Source organism: Eulemur rufifrons, chromosome 6 (assembly GCF_041146395.1).
Source record: "Eulemur rufifrons isolate Redbay chromosome 6, OSU_ERuf_1, whole genome shotgun sequence".
In the NCBI taxonomy this organism is placed as follows: domain Eukaryota; kingdom Metazoa; phylum Chordata; class Mammalia; order Primates; family Lemuridae; genus Eulemur; species Eulemur rufifrons.
Genome location: NC_090988.1, coordinates 77,152,730 through 77,171,451, shown reverse-complemented (window position 1 = coordinate 77,171,451; position 18,722 = coordinate 77,152,730). Strand labels below are relative to the sequence as shown.

At 34.3% G+C, this 18,722-nt stretch overlaps 1 protein-coding gene and 1 pseudogene across 2 annotated transcripts in view; both read left to right on the top strand.

The window, feature by feature from the left end:
• The window catches only part of DCDC1 (doublecortin domain containing 1), a 376,416-nt gene that overhangs the window by 237,594 nt on the left and 120,100 nt on the right, over positions 1 to 18,722 (top strand). The gene's annotated exons all lie outside the window — the stretch shown is intronic.
• Positions 7,969 to 8,219, top strand: LOC138384316 (cytochrome c oxidase subunit 7A2, mitochondrial pseudogene; annotated as a pseudogene).

The following is an 18,722-nucleotide window of genomic DNA, read 5'->3' as shown; positions in this document are numbered from 1 at the left end:
TGTCTTTGGCTTAGTTTTTTTTCATTGACAGTCAGCTCTATCAGTCCTATTATTGCTCAAGGCAGTATGCTGTTTTTCTCTGTCTGAATTTAAGATTTCCTTTTTGTCTTTTACTATGATTTTCTTTGGTGTTTTTGTTGATGGTGTTATTTTGTTGTTTTGTATTTATAATACATGGGAGTTTTAGGACTTTTGAATCTATGGTTTGCTGTGTTTTATCAGTTTTGAAAAATTCTATGTTGTTGTTTCTTCAAATATTGCTTCAGCCCCATTCTCTCTCTCTTCTCTGAAAGAATACTAATGATATATATAGCAGAACTTAAAAAAAAAAAACTACAAACCCTATGTCTCATGCTTTGTTTGTATTTTCTACCTTTTATTTTCTTATGATTTAGTATGGATATTTTCTTTTGGCCTTTCTCTTAGCTTTTTAATTTTCCCTTCAGTTTTTCCTAATCTGCTGCTAAATCCAGACATTGAGTATTTAACATCTATTATTGTATTTTTAGTTATAAATTTTCTAGTTGGTTTTATGGCTAATATTACCACAATTTACTTCATCATTCATCTATTGTTATTGTCTAACAATTAGATTGTTTTTCAATATTTCAAGTTTATAAATTATACTGCAGCAAACATCTTTGGTTCTTGTCCAGCATGCATTTATTCAATATAAGAACATTTATCAGGCACTTTCTTTCTTCCAGAGACTTTGTTGGACACTAGAATATAGAAATGTATACAAAAAGCCCATGATTTTTGAAAGTTCTTAGTGTCACAAAGTCTTTCCATGCCATTACTAGTGAAAATCTAATTTAGGTTGTGGAAATTTTTATTGAACATGAGATTGTTTGACTCCATGATCTGTCAAGTTTCTGTTTTTATTCTTTTCCATTTTGTAATATTTATAACTAAGCTAATCAAATAAGAGGAGTAAATTTGTACATCTAACAGCATTTTATTTTCTGTCTGCAAACATAAGTCATTCATTTATATTTTTCATGTTTTTAAACTGGAATACACAGTTGACCAAACTATAACATATGCCATGTCTTAGAATTATCTTTACATTTTAAAAACAGAAATGTCAAATATCACCCTCTGATAATGAATAGTTCTCTATAAATATTTCTGAAAAATAAAGACTTTTGACTTCACATAAGTTATTTAAGAAAATTTATGTTATAGTACATATAACCAATTTAATTGCCCATCAGTTTATCTGTTTCAATACAACTAACTGATAATCTTTTCATTGACTTGTTGTCATCTGTATGCTTGTCATGAGTTCATCCTTTTTTGTCCAGAAGTCTCCATCTGGGCCATTCTGTGAGTTAGAGGCAAGGGGATCAATGGAGCAGACAAAACAATACACCAATATTCCAATGCACAGAAACAACCCAGGTTGTGTTTTCTTTGGTGAATTTAATATCAAGATTTAGATTTTACTTTGGTGAATTTAGTATCAAGATTTAAATCTTTAACTCTCATTACTAAACTTTCTTTGTTGTAATCTCTTCTATTCTATTATTTGCTAATACTTGAGAGTCAATTCATAGTAATAAGTAATATGTATTAATTTCTCATTTTTACATTAATTCATTCATTTGATAAATGCTCATGGATTACTGATTAAGAGAGATGGTATAACTTCCTAATTGACATCTCTAATAGCCTGGTGCAATTGGAGCCCCAGATTAGCCTAGCTCTCTGAGTGATTTGGGGCAAGATATTTAATATCACTGATGCTCAATTTCCTCATATACAAAAGAAGAATATTGATTATTGTGAAATTGAAATGAGATCCTGAATATTAAAGTTTAGCCCAATTCTTTGTACATGGTATAATAAATGCTCAGTAAATGGTAGCTCTTATAACAATAATAATGTGCTATTACTAGTATTAGTATGAAGTACAAAATAATATAGAAATGCAAAAAGTTCTTGCCTTTAAAGAATCTGAAATCTCATTGGGAGGAGGATATGCACTTCTAAATTATTAAATTTTATTTCAAAAGTATTTTTTGACTTCTCATGAGATGTAGAGAATTATACTACATAGTATTTGAGTGTCTTTTAAAAAAAATCCCTCATACTTCAAGGAATATTTCAACCTAAATATCTATACGCACAATGGAATAACTTATGGTGACAAACTATAGTCATGCTATAAAAATGTGATTTTAGCTTTTGTGAGCAAAAGAAATTCTAACAAGTCACCTCTATCACCAAGTTGGAAGATATAAATAAATATGATAGTCTGCTTTTGAGAAAATTGAAATGTATTTGGAGAGATAAGGCAAAAAAGATTTAAACTTTAAGGACTTTTATTGTTTCTTATTACTTATGTTTCTCATTAAAATTTTGGGAAAAACAAACAGAATAAAAGGAAAGAGAAATATACACAATCCTGTATTATTACTAATTCTCTCTCTTTATAAATATATTTTGTGCTGACTCGGGAAGGGGGGGTGGGGAAGGGAGGGATATATACCTACATGATGGGTGCAATGCGCACGACCTGGGGAACAGACACGTCTGGAGCTCTGGCTTGGGGGGAAGGGCGGAACAGGAGCAACGTATGTAACCTGAAATTCTGTATCCCCCATAACAAGATGAAAAAAAAAAAAATATATATATATATATATATATATTTTGTGTTATTGTTACATTTATAAAAAATGAGGACATGCTAATTTTGGGGGTTTGACAATACGTTAACAGAATCAAGATTTTTCTGTGAACACGTTTCCCTAACATTAAATATTAACATATGCCCACATCACCATTCTTTAGTGTGAACCTTAATTTGTATAACCATGCCATGTTATAGGACTTTAAACTGTTTCCATTTTTTTTTGCTCTTATAAGAAAGATGGCAATAAACAACAGATAGAAATTTGGAACACAAGGTAGAAGTTAAATAATAAGAATCACAAATAGAATTTCCACACCACAGTACACAGGGATGTGTCATCTCACAAATGTCCTCAGTTGGAGAAAAGAACAGAGGGCTATGTGTTTGGAAGACATTGTGGAGACACAGGAACTGGAGCCAAGTTGAGGAGGATAGTTGAGATTTATTTTGTTTGAAAGGAAAGAGAAGAACATTTCACAAAAGGAAAACAGTGTAATTTCCTTATTTATAAAATGATGGCTCCCTTAACAATAACACATAACCATCTAAACCTTTTTCTTGTGAAAAATTGCCATTCACCTCTGTCAGTTTGAGAAGAAATCTCTTCATATATTCCATCTCTTACTAAAATCCTAGGATTTGTTCTAATTCCTATCAGTGAGCTCATATATCAAACAGAAAGCTCTCATCATAACATAGACCATAATTTTCTAGCAGGTGTAAGTTCTCTGGGAGCAACCAGAGATTTTCTTTCTCTTTTTGTACCCTTAATTTCACAGATAACAACATTTTTATTTCTTAATGAGAACAGTGAAAGATCAATAGGATTCTTAATTTTGAAAGTTCTTAGTTTTCTTTTTTAATAAATCTAGCTCTGGAATAATTGAACTCATGTCTGCCACAGTGAAAACTTGACAGTTAAAAACATTTCCACGCTCAGAGATAAGTTGGGAAAAGTAAGACCCCTTGGTGTTTTTTTGACACATGTCATATGTGGCTACTAAGATGCAGATATCTCTGAATATGACTGAGGCTATTGGGTAACACTTCATATAAAACATAAAAAGCCTTTTCCTATGAATGGTTAAACATTGAATACTACTAAGCATTAAGAAGTAATAAACTGTTGATACACACAACTTGGATGAACCTCAAAGAAATTATGCTGAGTGAAAAAAGCCAATCTCAAAATGATACACACTTCATGATTCCATTTACATAACATTAATGAAATAATATAATGATAGAGATAGAGAACAGATTAGTGGTTTCCTGGGGTTAGGGATGTGGGGGAAGGGATGGATGTGGATATAAAGGCAATCTCGTGGTGATAGAATAGTTGAATATCTTGATTGTGATGTGGTTACATATGTGATCAAAGTGCTTAGAGCTACAAACACACACACTTGTGAGTACATAACTAGTGACATCTGAATAAACACTATGGATTGTACCAGTGTCAACTTCTCAGTTTCAATATTGTGCTATAGTTGTGTAAGATATTGCCATTGGGAGAAGCCTGGGAAGAGTTTATGAGAATTCCCTATTACTTTGCAACCTTCTGTGAATCTATAATTACTTCAAAAGAAATAGTTTAAAAAAGAATAACAAACATTTCCCAAACGGAAACATCCAGCACTGAGAGCAGAGACTACCAGTGGTTGCAGAGCTCTTCAGAAAGGAAATTACTTGACTGCACCCGTGAGCTAATTTAGGTGGGCTCAAAAATCCTGAGAAGTTAAAAAAAAAAAAAAAGAATAGGTATCTGGAGCTTCTGAAAGAATGGTACCATTAGAACTAGACACCAGATGTTTCTCTAAAATTATGACAATTCATATTAGCATTTTTAAAAAGTAAGCTACAAAGTAGCTATAAAATGAATTCCTGGTTTTAACAGCAGATGGAGGTATTTAGCACATTTCTAATAGGGAATTTTGGGCTAAGCTATTTAGAAACCTACCTTGGAAGTCTGTTTCTCCATAAAAGTAACAAAATAGGGTCAATTTGGTAAACTGGGGGGAGAGGGAAAGACTTTACCTTACATTATGTGTAAGAAATGGATCAGACAAGCAGAAACTTCTCTGACTAGGAAGAGTAAAAATTAGTAAATTTTTACTAATTTAAAAAACAGGTTCTTTTACCTGTTTTATTCATAAGAAATATATATAGGAAAAAGTATGTGTGTATATGTTGCATGTGTATTGTGTTGGTGAGATTGGAGTACTCCTCTTTATATAGAAATCCACGCACACATATGAGTATATTTATAAGACTACAAATAGATACATATGAATATATGAGAGATACAAGGATTCATGTTATTATACCTATATGTCTTGTAAAATACTCATTATGGTTTAACTGGGTATGCCATAGATTTCATTATTCCAAGGTTAAACAAAAAATATACCTAATGTCTCCCTCACTATATCATGAAAGCCGAAATAGTTAGGTGGTTATTGTCCTAAAACATCAGCACCACATACTGTTGTAGTAATAACTGCCTGTGTTAGTTATCTATTGCTGTATAACAAGATACTACAAACTTACCAGTTTAAAAAAGCATCCATTTATTATCTTCCAGTTCTGTAGGTCAGAAGTCCAAATGGGCTTGACTAGATTCTCTGCTTAAAACTTCATAAGGCTGAAATTAAAGCGTTGACTAGGCAGGACTCTTATCTGGAGACTCTGGGGAACAATCACCTTCCAAATTATTCCAGATTGTTGGTCAAATTCAATTCTTTCTTGTAAGACAGTCCCCCCTTTCCTTGCAGTCACTCAGGGACACTCTCAGTCCCTAGAGGATACCCATGTTGCTTGGCCTGTAGCTCCTTCCATCTTTAAAGCCAGCAGTGGTGTGTCAGATCCCCCCAGTGCTTTGAATCTCTCTGACTTTTCCTACTGCCGCCAGCTGGTGGAAACTCCCTGCTTTAAAAGGGACTTGTGTGTATACCTACATAATGAGTGCGATGCGCACTGTCTGGGGAATGGACACGCTTGAAGCTCTGTCTCTGGGGGATGGTGGGAGGCATGGGCAATATATATAACCTGAACTTTTGTTCCCCCATAATAAGCTGAAATAAAAAAAAAAAAAGGACTTGTGTGAGTAAATTATGCTCACCTAGCTAATCTCCCGATCTCAAGGTCAGCTGTGCCATACAACATGACATAATCCTGGGAGTGGTATCTCATACTCACAGGTTCCATGGATTAGGCAGATGGCTTGGAAGGCCATTTTTAGAATTTTGCCTATCATACTTGCTGCTATCTGGTAAAGGACTAGTTTAGATAATTTCTTGATTTATCTTCTAACTGTAGAATTCCTGTCATAGTCAACACTAGCACAGAAAGGAAAAAGTAGAGGGTATTTATAAGGTATTTAAAAAAAAAATCCAAAATCACATGCCTAACAGCCTAACAGTTTAGGACTAACAGCCCCCAAAATTAAATATAACATACAGTACCTAAGAGTAGGGTGTGGGTTGTAACAGAGGGAAGAAAAAATTGCAAAATTTACATGTGGTGTAATGATAATAATCATAATAGGTCTTTTTGAAAAAATTTTTCCTGTGTCTTCACATGGCACATAATAGGTCTTTCTATTTTACTGACCACCAGAAATTTGAGAACTCAACAATGTAACCAATGCCTATTTATATTGATTTGGATTCTGTTGCAGGTGATAAAATTCCTGCGACAAACTGGTTTAAGCATGTACCTGAAAAAAAGTCCAGGGGAAGTGGCTTAGGCACCCGGCTGATAATATTAGACTCCATTTTTCTCTGACTCAGTTCTGCCTTCAGGATGTGTGAGGAAGGAACATAGTGCTAGCAGCTTTGGCCCTTAAACTTTCTCAGGATTCAGGTCCATAAGAACCTCCCAAAAGTATGTATGAGAAAATGTCTCTGAATTACCAGTCACGTGCCACATAATAACATTTCAGTCAATGATGGACCACGTAGATGATGGTAGTCCCATAAGATTATAAAGTCATATTTTTACTGTGCCTTTTCTATGTTTAGATACACAAATACTCACCATTGTGTTACGATTGCCTACAGTATTCAGCACAGTAATATGCTGCACAGGTTTGTAGCCTAAGAGCAATAGGCTACTATAGCATATAGGTGTGTAGAGTAGGCTATACTATCTAGGTTTGGGTAAGTACACTCTATGATGTTCACACGATGATGAAATCACCTCATGACGAATTTCTCAGATCGTCCCTGTCTTGGAGCAATGTGTGACTGTACAAACAATGCTCCATTCTGAAGGGATCACTATGACATGCTGATTGCCTTGACCCAGGTCACATGCTCCAACCCTGGAGTTGGGGGTGAAATCAGCTTCACTAGAATCACGTAGACTGAGACTAAGGGAGGGGTGGTTCCCAGAAGGAAACTAGGGTCAGGCTGCCAGAGGACGGTGAAGGATGCTGAGCAGCACACGCAGCAATGTCTACAACAGTATCTTTCCCATTCAAAAGATATTTTTGTAGATATGTTTGATACCTGTGGGTTACATACAAATATTTCAATTCATTCACTCATTAGAATGAAGCAGTTACAATGGGCTGAAAAAAACTTGGATAGCTATGTTAGCAGTACTCAAACTATGCTTTGGGGAATATCAGTGTTCTGCTGTTAAAAATGAAGGGGTGAAAGGCTGGGTCCAAATCACAGAAGAAACTGTGCATAGACTTTTCTTTTTTTTTTTTTTCATGAAAACATTTTAAAAATAACTTTGACACTTTCCAGTATTTGTTTATTCTAGAACCTAGTATAAGACAGTAAGGTGGTATCTGGTTTAGCACAAAATTGCATGTATGGTTATTATTAATTATATAGGTTAATATTTTACTACATTCTGTGTGTTCTGTTATATAAACAAGTTTGTGGACCATTGATATAGTCCTGTCTCCCCTTAATTTGCAGGTGAATAATTTTGCCCAAAGAAGTTAAATAATTTGTCCAAGTCCGCCCAGATAGTCAAGAATCCTGATTTTGCATCTGTTCTAATACTTCTCCATCCTCTATGCTTAATGTTATAATATTGTCTTAATTTTATCCTTCATTGCTGGAGAACTTGATTGTTGGAGGGAAGATGGTGAATATGTAGAAACACAAAGACCTGACTGTAGTCACTAATACTTTATATTGAATTTTATTATAATGTAAACTGTATTTGTGGGCTTTGCTTAAAATAACAAACTTAACATGGTTAGGTGGCAAAATTTTGAAATGAGGCCTAGTTTTTGGTCTAACATTTTATATGACATAAACATAAAGTTGATTCAATTGTCATGGTTCACAGGCAATAACTGAGCCAAGATGCTGTGGAATCTGTTGGCTCTTCATCAGATTGCCCAGAGGACGACAAGCGCTGCTTCATGCAGGCGTTTTGAAAATAAAATTCCAGAGAAACAAAGCTGTTTCAGGAGGATAATGGAATTCCAGTGCATATAAAGGGTGGGGCGCCTGATGCCCTCCTGTATAAAGCCACCATGATTCTTACAGTTGGCGGAACACCATGTGCCGTATATGAGCTGACTGTGGCTTCATTTCCCAAAAAGCAAGATTGACTTCAGTCATCCCAGCAATCACTTGGTTCAATTTCATTCAGCTCTCTCTGGACCAGTAACCTGATAAGTAACTGAGCTTTTCTTTGGGGATCTATATTTATTGACTAGTACTAACTGCCACCAATAAAGTAGTCTTTACTATGAAAAAAATCCCATAAAGTCATATTGCTTTAGTGTTTTTACTTCTTTTATCTTTTAGACCATGATGATTTCTCCATAGAAGTCATCTAGAGGCAATAAGATGAAATAGTCAGAAGAGACTAGAGTCAGACTATTCAGATACACATTCTACCCTTGACAAAAATCTCTTTGTGTTTCAGTGGGTAGTTGTAAGGATTAAATGAGATAATACTTGAAAGCAAGTGCCAGCATAATGTAGTAGTTAGGAGTACAGACTTGGGAGCCAAAATCCCTAGGTCCAAATTCTTACTAGCTGTGTGACCTTAGCTTAGTTACTTAACCTCTCTGCTTCCATTTTGTTCATCTGTAAATTGAGAATAAGAATAACACCAACTCTGTAGGGTTGTTACAAGATTAAGTGAATCAATGGTTATAAAGCATTTGGAAAGTTCTGGCACAAAGTCAGTGCAACAGGAATTGCTTGATAAATGAGTAAGTACTTAGAAACAGTATTGGGGACACAGTGCTCAGCATGACAGTTATTTGAAGTAGTCCCGGTCACACCCTATCACTTTGTTTAATTCCCTTCATAGCACCTGGCAGTGTCTAAAATTATCTTGTTTATTCATTTGTTACATTTTAGTGTCTGTCTTTTCTTTGAGAATATAAGCTGCATGAGGATAGGGACTGTCCCAACTCTGTCACCCCTGTACACTCAGAACCTGGAACAGTGCCCAACACAGACACTACAAACTCAAGAAGTATTGTTGAATGAATTAATAACTAAAACTAACAATATAAACATAAATCCTCCTAAGTGTAATATATGATTTTTGTACTTTAAGTACTAATACATAATAATGCTTCAGGATGAGAATTCCTAATTGTTTTTTAGTCTTTATCTGTATTTCTAAATGAAATGCTTACAAATATCCTTGAATAGCTATGCTAATTTGGCCCTTATGACATGCATCAGAATGTGTAGTTTTGTTTGGGATCTTTAACATACCTCATAAATACCTTGAGCAAAGGGTAGCTGAAGTCTTTTTTCTATACGATGCCTTTGTGTTTCACCCCATTTACCTCAGCAGGGTTGCAATTTCTTAATGTTATTGGCCTAGCTTTTCTAGCTCTCAGATGTTTCCTGGTATAGAGTCTGACCTTTGGGATAAAACAAGGTTTAGGATGCTTTCTTATTATTTTTTAATGCTTTTATTTTTTTTTCCTTCTGAAGTATGGCTAACTGATAAAGTCAACTATGAGATTACCATGTATTTTAGCACCAGGATCTCTCAGTTCTAGGCCTTAAAGGGTTAAACCCTTAATTATTGATGATTTCACAAATAATAGCAATTTATTGGTGCAAAATCCTTTTTGATTTTCAGTAGAAAATATTTGAGCTTTTTATTGCTGTTGGTTAAAATCACATTTGAAATTAGTAGCACATATAAATTCAGCAAATTTATGAGTACCTTCTGTGTGTCAGTTCAATGCTAGGCACTTTCCATAGATTTTCTTATTTATTCTTATAAAAATTCTTTGAGGTGACTATTGTTTTTACCAGTTTTTTCTTATGAGAAAAATGACATTCAAAGATTTAACTGATGTCCTAATGTCAATTGGTAACTGGAAGAGCTGTGGTTTCACTTTAGGATCCAGAAGCTAAATCTACTATGCTTTTCACTATAGCAGTGGTTTCCAAACCAGCAGCATGAGCATTTACTGGAAACTTGCTAGAAATGAGTTCTTAGGTCCTACCCAAGTGAGATGGGAGTGGGGAGCAATAATCTGTGTGCATCCTCCAGATAATGCATGTTAAAGTCTGAGACCCACTGTGCAAATCCACAAATACGCATAAGTCAGCCTTGCCAGGTGGATGTCTGGGTGAGTTAAATGACTTTCATTTTTGGAAGACATGGTAGTCTTTGTAAAATTTTCAGTTGCATCTTTTCTCCAGACATAAGGCTCTGTTGTGTCTATTTTTACAGTCCTTTAATTTTTTTCAGTTTTGACTGTTTTTTTGTGTAACCATATCCCCATCTTCAAGTAGCCAATATTATTTTCACTGCATTTCTGAAACTTGTTACTTCTATGGCTTGAACTATCTTTATTTGATACCTGATAATGTTAAATTTTTCTCTTTATGACCTTATTATTGGCCTTCATGCTTTGGGGTTAGGTTTTAGTGATTGTAGCCCCCTTTTTGGCTACCTCAGTAATAATCAATAATTACATCAATGTATTCTTTATCTCCAGGAATCATGGAACTAAAATCACCTTTCATTTTATTTAACAAATACTGATGAAATGACTACCATGAGCCAGGCACCATTTTAAGTGCTTACTGTTAATACTAATTCCCTGCTTATTTCTTTTAAGAGTAATATTCAGTCAGCTTCTGTAGATACTCTATGGCATAGTATTCATTATCTTTGTGAATATTGTATTCTTTCTTGAACCTTTCCTATATTTTTTGTTGTTCCATAGGGACCTTATCTTAATTTTTAAAGACTATATGTCTACAATTTCTGGCTCCTTTCCCTTTGTTAAAAAATAATACTTAAGACATGTCGCTGTCCAGGACTCCATTTTGCATTTTTTACATATTAAGTATTAAAAAATTATCCATAATTTACAAATTAGGTGACTAAGAGACAGTGGAGTGGAACTAGTCCAAGGTCAAAGAACTAGTAAGTCGGAGCGTCAGGATCTGAAACAGTTGTAACTTAGAGCATGACCTCTTAAACATCATACTGCCTGTTTACTTTTTAAAGCATTACATTTTAATAGAATTTTCTATTACATTTAAATCATTCTTTTATTAATATATGTTCCCGTAAAATTTTTTGATACCTTTTTCTTTGACTGTTTTTCATTTCAAATCCTCGACTTACAAACAAAACAAAAACCTCTGCTGTGTAAAGTTGGGTAGACTAAAGGACCATAGCCATTGCCTGTCATGGAGAAGGAATTTAATGAGAGATGAATAAATCAAAATAATAATTTTGGAAATAATTTTTACTTAGCATTTGATCATATTCATGTTAGTCATTGCATAACTAAATATCTGCAGCAAATACTATACTGTTGACTAGGTAACAACATTTTAAAGTTTCTTCATCAAATTATGAAATTAGAATTTGTGAAAAAAATTTGACATTATGACATATGGAAAAAATTTTTCAAGTCCCACTTTTTTTTCACTTTTACCTTCTAAACTTACTTCTCTCTCTTTCTTTCATCAAAAGATAACCTTTTGTTAGGCATATCCAAAGGAAAGCGCTTCCAACAATAGAATTATTCCCCAGGAGAACTGTCCTGTGGTTAGAGCATAGAATTTGAGTCAAATCCATCCACTATCTGGGTCTTCAATGGTGCTCCATGCCAAGAACACTATTAACCACAGAGACACATTGACACAAAAGGTAGGGAGCCTGCTGAGAGGCCAGAAAGTGAAACAGGTCAAACAAAATAATTTTTGGATACTTTTCTCTTCCAAAAATCTGTTATGAAATCTAGAATCAACCTCTAGTGTATTTTATTTGTCAATTGACCCAGAGAATCAGGTCTTCATCTTCATAACATCCATAGCACAAATTATTTTATTCCCAGACTCTCCTTGCATCTTGTTCTGTTTTTCAAGGATTTGGCAGAAATTACTAAACATGGAAGCATGCACAAAAAGTTGAAGTTATGCCAAGGAATCAGACATATTTTTCAGTTGGTTTAACAAATATGGTAAGTAATCAAGAAAATAAAATAAGTATGATGCTAAGAAGAATGAAAAAAATTAACAAATATTCTTCAGGTTTCCAAATGCTTAGTTCTGATATGTGCACTTAAGTTCATTAACTGAACCAAATTTCTATTTCTGCTTTCTGTCGTTCTAAAAAACACTAAATATTAATAAAAGAATAATGCTTGCTTGAGTCACCTTTAAAACCATGAAGAATGGTGGGAAATGGTTGGCATCTGGGAAGATAAAAATCAGAATTAAAGATAATCTTGATAAGGGGAAGAAAGATGTAGATGCAAGCCAATTCTATTCATTAGGTAGAGCCTGGTAGTTCACTGAAGGAAAACAAACAAAGAAGTGGTAAATTGATAATGAGCATATCTGGCAAGGTAAGTTCTGGGACATCATAGGGATAAGAGAATTTCAAGAGTCTCATAGAAAGACCAAACTTTAGAAAGCCAGTGGGCTTTTATGCCCTTTCAACATGCCCCAATATGTGCTCAGTTATAGACCTATCAAGTAATCTTCCTGCAACACTGGCTACAATCTGAGTAGAATCCAGCTCTGGACTCAGAGTGTCAAAACCTGAGGACTAAAGGAACTGGTTTAATTGGATTTTCAAACTCTGTTCCTCAGGGCCTCAGGGTTCAGGGACACAGGGGTGAGCCTGTGGCTGGGAGGCTGAGCAAGCTTTCCCACTCCCTGACTTCAACAAGGGTAGCTCTGCTTTATGTGTTGAGCTCCTGCAAAGGCAGTGTAGTGGAATGGTTAAGGATGTAGATACTATGGTCAGGCTGCTTCAGTCCAAATACTGGCTCACCATTTAGGAGTTATATGACCTTGGGCAAGCTATTTATCTCTCTGTCTCTCAGTTTTCCATATCTGTATAATGCTCATAATAACAACACTTAACTCTTATGACTGGCACATAATAAACATTCAGTGAATAGCTACCTGAAACAGAGTTCTGCTAAAAGAAAAAAGTAAACCCTTAGAACCATTAATTTTAAGATTGTTGCAGTTGGCCCTCTGTATCTGCAGGTTTTGCAGCTTCAACCAACCTCTAGTTGAAAATGTAGTTATAAGCCTATGGTGATTGTGTCTGTACTGAACACGTACAGACATTTTTTCTTATCATTATTTCCTAAACAATACAGTATAATTATTTACATAGAATTTACATTGTATTATTTATATTAAGTAATCTAGACATGATTTATAGTATATGGGAGGATGTACATAGGTTATACGCAAATAGTATGCCATCTTATATAAGGGACATGATTTTGGTATATAAAAAGGGTCCTGGAACCAAACAATCTCCAATGAATACCGAGGGATGACTGTACGCTGATTTTATTTTATATTCCTTGTTTTACTAAATATTCATAAGGCAATTGTGTTGTGTTTGTAGATTATATTTTTGAGCTTTTTTCAGGTTTAGATTAAGAAATAGGTGGAGAAGACACTTATAATTTGCTTTTTATTATATCTGTCACAGAAACCTAGTTAGATCAAAGATGGTGATGACTTTTTCAGATTGATAATGATAATATTGATGATTATGTCTAAGCAATTTTCAGAAGAACTGGGATTATTTTATATGAAATGAGAAAAATGAGCAGTGATTTAATAGTGAACATAAATTTAAGGACATACGCAGAATATTGTAAATAATTGTTACCTTTCTCAAGTTTGGAAAAAATAAGCTTTCAGTTGAAGCACATTCAACAACTGCCTGTCACTTGCCAGCCACTCTGCTAGGTGTGGGGAGATACAAGATCAGATACAAGTTTGTCCGATGAAATATTTAGTTTCTGTGAAGTAGAGCAACTTCAAAATGATCACTTAACATAGAGTAGATTGGTGCCAGAAAGTAAGAAATTGCTTCAAAAATAAAATGGGGGGCATACTGAAAGGGAACAAGAGCCAATATGAAAAAGCTGGAATAATTTGAGCAAAAAATAAATATAATTCAAAAATTTTCATAAATTTATCCTGATATACACACCTGCGTAAATAAATGAATGGGGGAGAAGGCATATGTTTCCTTACAAGAGAATTTGAATTATAAATGTAGAAGGAATAAAAAAAATAAAAAAACCATCATCAGAATAGCATAACAATAATTGTTGTAGGCAAGATCCATCAATGCAGGCTAAAATTCATAAAAGTTTAAGGAGAAACAAGATATTTCCAAATAAATTATCCAGCTATTTATGAGTTACAAGGGAAATATAGTAGTTTTACAGTGGGGAAACTTAGCAAACAGCAAGTGATCAAAGTTGTCATCACTAGAAAAAAGACATGTTGACATCATGTGCCTTCTGAAATAATCTGATGAGATGGGCACACACCTCTGTGCTATTCTTCTCTCAAATCCGTAAGCTCAGTTCTAATTATGAGAAAACATCAGACAAATGCAAATTGAGGGATATTCTACTGATAGTTTTTTTCAAAAGTGTCAAGGTCATGAAAGACAAGAAAATACTAATGAACTATCACAAAATCAGAGGAGATGAAGGAGACATGATAACTAAATGAAATATGGTATCCTGGATTGGATCCTGGAACAGAAAAAGGACATTAGTGGAAAACCTGATGAAACCCAAATAAAGCCTATAGTTTAGCTAATAGAATTGCACCAAATGTTAATTTCTTAGTATTGATGATCATACAATGGTTATTTAAGATGTTAAAGAGAAACTGGGTGAAGAATATATGGGAACTCTCTGTACTATTTTGACATTTATTCTAGAAGTTTAAAATTATCCCAAATAGTTAAAAATAAAACTGATTCTTTTAAAATTCTAAGATTACTTAGATATGATTCTGAAACAAAGAAAGTACAGAAACTAGAATATGCTTAAGCAGCTCTAACCTTGCATTACCACATTGTAGAACTTTTCTGGACACTTTTTCATACCCCTAAAATGTCCTTCAGAAATGTATTATTTATGTCACTCCATTAACCAAACACTACCAAGATGTGAGTCAGTTAGTGTGTATATAAAACGTATACAATATGTGTATGTGAAAGCTGGACAAGGAGACTTTTTGTAGCATAGTCATTAACAAAAACTTCATACAGAATATATTTCACCACAAGATAACTTTCTATTGTCATGTGTCTCTTAAAGATAGAGATATATTCTAAGAAATGCATCCTTAGGTGATTTTGTCCTTGTGTCAACATCATCGTCATAGAGTGTACACAAACCTAGATGGTGTAGCCTACTACACACCTAGGCTACATGGTCAGCCTGTTGCTCCTAGGCTGCAAACCTGTACAGCATGTTACTACACTGAATACTGTAGACAATTGTAACATAATGGTAAGCATTTGTGTATCTAAATGTACCTAAGTATAGAAAAGGTACAATAAAAATATAATATAAAAGATAAAAAATGGTACACCTATGTAGGGCACTTACCATGAATGGGGCTTGTAGGACTAGCAGTTGCTCTGGGTGAGTCAGTGAGTGGGTGGTGAGTGAATGTAAAGGCCTAGGATATTACTGTATATTACTATAAACTGTATACCTAGGCTATGCTAAATTTATAAAAAATTTTTTCTTTCTTCGATAATAAATTAACCTTAGCTTACTGTAACGTTTTTATTTTATAAACTTTAAAAAAAAATTTAAACTTCTGACTCTTTTGTGATAACAGTTTAAAACACAAACACATTGTACAACTGTACAGAAATAATTTTTCTTTATATCTTTATTCTATAAACCTTTTCTATTTTTAAAGTTTTTTATTTTTATTTTTACTTTGTAAACATTTTTGTTAAAATCGAAAATATAAACACACACATTAGCCTAGGCCTACACAAGGTCGGGGCATCAAGACATCGCTAGGTGATAGGAATTTTTCACCTCCATTATAATCTTATGGGACCACTGTTGTCTATCCGATTTATCATTGACCAGAACAGCATTATAAGAAGTATGACTATACTTTTATTTAATGTATTTGTTAGGCTACTGAAATATTTAAAACCTCCAAATAATTAATTACCATTCCAAATTGCAAAGTAGAATTTCTCAGAATTTGAATATGCAGCCGATGTTAAATGACATTGACATGAAAAAAGAAACAAAAATGAACACTTGTAAAACCCAGAGTATATTTGTGTTTTACACATATATACAAATACGTATATATTTTTATTCTTCCTAGTAAGTTGTTGCTTAGAATTTCTTTTCGACCAAGGTTTAAGTTCTACCTCTCTACACTTGAAAGAGACCTCTTTGGGCCAGCTTTGTAGTGTGGGCAATTTTTGTGCCTATAATTATCAGACAACATACAATCTTGTGCATATATCATTGCTGCTGCAATTAGTTCGTTTACCACTTGTGCCCTGGCGACAGAGGAAGCCGCCCCTCCCTAACAGCTGGGATGGAATTGCTGAAAGGGCTATCTGTCCCATTTTTTTTTTTAAACAGGCCTCCCACCTTTGCCAGGTGTGTCTTCTTTTATAAGGATTAGGGTAGGGGCAGGAGCTTCTATCTTAAAATAGAAGATCCTCTAAATTGTATGAATTGATTATGTTGGACGTAAAAAGAGTAAGGTAATTGTCCTAAGGCACTTGCAAGCAGTTTGGGTTTATTTTATCCTCCTGTAAGCTCTTTAAACTCCACCTTGCTAAACTAATTAAAATAGGCAAAAGAAAAGAAAACTGTCTTCAAAACTTCAAACCCACTTTCTTCTTTCAAGGGGAACAAGAAAGCTCACCTCTAATTATAGTGAAGGAATTATAAACAAATCTGTCCAACCCATTTGTTGTTTGTATGCCTGTTATTTGTATGGTTGCGTCAATTATACCCTCAGTTTTTATTTTTGTTTACACTGTCTCAGTATTTTTCCCTGTAAAATTTTTTACTCCTGTATCTAAGGCATAATTGTATTATAGCAGTCCAAAGTCTTATTTGTTTGTTTTGTTTCTCAATAATGAGATTATGTCTTCCTTTCATAGCACTCTAACTTTTTCATAAAAGGGAATTGAATAGAAAAATTTTAGGAAATATACTGTTCCTACAAGACCTGAGCTGGTGGGTTAAAATTAAAATACACCATATCACATGACATTTGTACTTAAAATGTTGATGAAAACTAATTGTTCACTTGTTATGACCTATATCCTTTTGAAATAGGTATATAGTTTCTGAGTCATTAATCTGAAGCGATATTTCTTAGGAGTTCATTCAGGTTCCTGATCTATCTGAACTTTGTGTGCTTCTCATTGATTTGATGGACATATACAATGCAAGTGATGGACTCAGCAAGCCGAATTTCATATGAAGTTGGCCCCACAGGTTCAAAAAGGACAACCTGTTAGTTCCTACCATTCTACTGGACTTCTCTCAAAATTCTTTAATGAAGAACTATCCACATGTCTCCTGTATTTGTTAGATTGCCTAAAAGATAAATGAATCTGAAAACAATTCATGAAAAATTGTAATTTGTAATCCTCACACCTTTTTATAAGGTACATAACCTTCACTCATAGTCCAAGGGTCAATATGTATTATAATTTTGTTTTACTTAAGCTTATAAGAACTCAGATAAAAATAACTGGGTATAAGTATGGTTTCCTCTGTTTTCTAGTCTCGGAGGGGGAATTTTCTAGATTAGTTTTTTTTTTTTTCTTCCCCTGGGAAATATACAACTCTCTATGTTATGGCCATTAATGTTCAGTAATAAGTTAGTCCTCAAATACCAATAAGATGATGTGGGCTTATGGAAGTTAAATGTCCCTAAATCCTATGAATTGATCTGCAGGAGCTGTTTTCCGCATGAGTGGTGGCTTCACCCAGGCAGACATCCGCAGAGCTGTGGAGGTCAGGGTGATGGAGGAGGAGTGGGCTTGGCGGCACATATGCACTCTATTCCTGACAGTGTCTTGCTTCGGCAAAGGGAAGTGAAGCGCGTATACCATGCTCAGTGGCATTTCCAAATGCAGCTCAGCTGGGGGCCCAGGCTTATTGCATCAATGGCACATACCGGGCAAAAAAGGAAATACATAATTTTATCAAAGTAGTAGATCACAATCTACCAGTCCTTCCCTCCCCCTTCAAAATCATCACCCCCACACACTAATAGCTCTAATAGATACAGACTTTATGCATATTTCAGTCACAGCAGTATTTCTAATGCATATGTGAAAGGGCCCTTAATTTATGTCTACCAACTGTGTGGTGCCCTTCTTTTTGGTAATGTCATCATCCTAATGGTGTTTCTATTATACTCAAAGGTAGCAAATGAGGCTTATTGCAAGAAGGTAATTGATTTTCACTGAGTGAAAATGTAAATAGCCATAAGAAATCCTATGAAAGATAAGCAGTTCAAAATTGCCAGAAAAAAATGATTTGTATACAGGACTTATTGGTGCAAGTATATAAAATGTTTCTTTTTTCAACTTGATTCCCACAATAACTGTATTTTGCATCATTTTATTTCAAATTGAAGTAAAAATTGAAGAATTTTGATGATCTTGCTTTTACCAGTTTAACTGTGTATATTATGAAAATTATCATCTTACATGGAAGGGGGCTTCCTTTTGTCAGTGTGTCTCTGTAACAGAAAACATGTAAGTAAAATTCCTATTATGGATATGTAAAGATAAATAATTTGTCTTTGGC